Source organism: Pteropus medius, unplaced genomic scaffold (assembly GCF_902729225.1).
Source record: "Pteropus medius unplaced genomic scaffold, Ma_sr-lr_union100, whole genome shotgun sequence".
Classification (NCBI taxonomy): domain Eukaryota; kingdom Metazoa; phylum Chordata; class Mammalia; order Chiroptera; family Pteropodidae; genus Pteropus; species Pteropus medius.
This window is the reverse complement of record NW_024342475.1, coordinates 256,231-257,263: the sequence shown is the minus strand read 5'-3', so window position 1 is coordinate 257,263 and position 1,033 is coordinate 256,231. Positions and strand designations below refer to the sequence as shown.

The 1,033-nt window shown below is 44.0% G+C and overlaps 1 non-coding gene across 1 annotated transcript; it reads right to left on the bottom strand.

The window, feature by feature from the left end:
- Positions 1–505: 505 nt before the first annotated feature.
- LOC120605375 (5S ribosomal RNA) lies at positions 506–624 on the bottom strand. The gene has a single exon (XR_005653620.1). It is a non-coding gene; the product is annotated as a 5S ribosomal RNA (ribosomal RNA).
- Between the last annotated feature and the right edge of the window lie 409 nt (positions 625–1,033).

Below are 1,033 nucleotides of genomic sequence, written 5' to 3'. Positions count from 1 at the left end.
ATTCTTGTGAAAGAGATCTCTAGAGCTTTTTCATTTTGTAAAATAAAACAGTACACCCATCAAACAACAACTCCCCATTCCCCCCTCCCCTCGACCCCCAGAAACCACCATTCTCCTTTCTTTTTTCCATGATTTTGACTGTTCTATAATCCTCGCATAAGTGAAATCACGCAATATTTGTCCTTTTGTGACTGGTTAAACCACTATGTTTTTTAATGTATTTTTCAGTTACGGTCGATATACAATATTACATTAGTTTCAGGTGTACGACATAGTGATTAGACATTTCTATACCTTGTGAAGTGATCATCTCAATAAGTGTAGTCTCCATCTGACACACACATAGTTATTACAATATCAATGACTATATTCCCTGTGCTGTACTTTACATCCCTGTGACTATTTTATTTTATTTTTTATTTTTTTTTAGGCAAAGCAGCCCTTGGTTGACCTCACAGATTGCAAGGACCTTGTCAGCTTACAATCTCTTATTTTTTATTTTTTACGCCTACAGCACCTGGTCTTCCTAGGTGGTCTCCCATCCAAGTACTAACCAGGCCCGCCCCTGCTTAGCTTCCGAGATCACACGGGATCGGGCTTGTTCAGGGTGGCATGGCCGTAGACCCTTGTTACTATTTTAATAACTGGCAATCTGTACTTCTTAATCCCTTCCTTTTATTCACCCAGTCCCCCAACCTCCTCCCATCTGACAACCACCAATTTGTTCTCTGTATCTGTGAGTTTGTTTCTGTTTTGTTGGTCAAGCCGCTACATTTTGCGTTGATTTATTATTCAGCAATAGTTAAAACAAATGTGGCGTCAGATTCTAAACGCACATCCTGCTCTGCAACCGGCCTCTGTCCTCCATGGCCAAGAAAAGGCTCCCATGCCTGGAGTCATGGCAGCAAACCCGGGAGGGCAAGGAGAGGCCTTGCTGTGCCCCAGGCCCTGTTTCTGCCTCCCTCACCCCATCCTGTCCCAGGGGAGCTCGCCCAGGGTGCCCACCTTTCTGAAGACAGCTGTTCCCATCTGG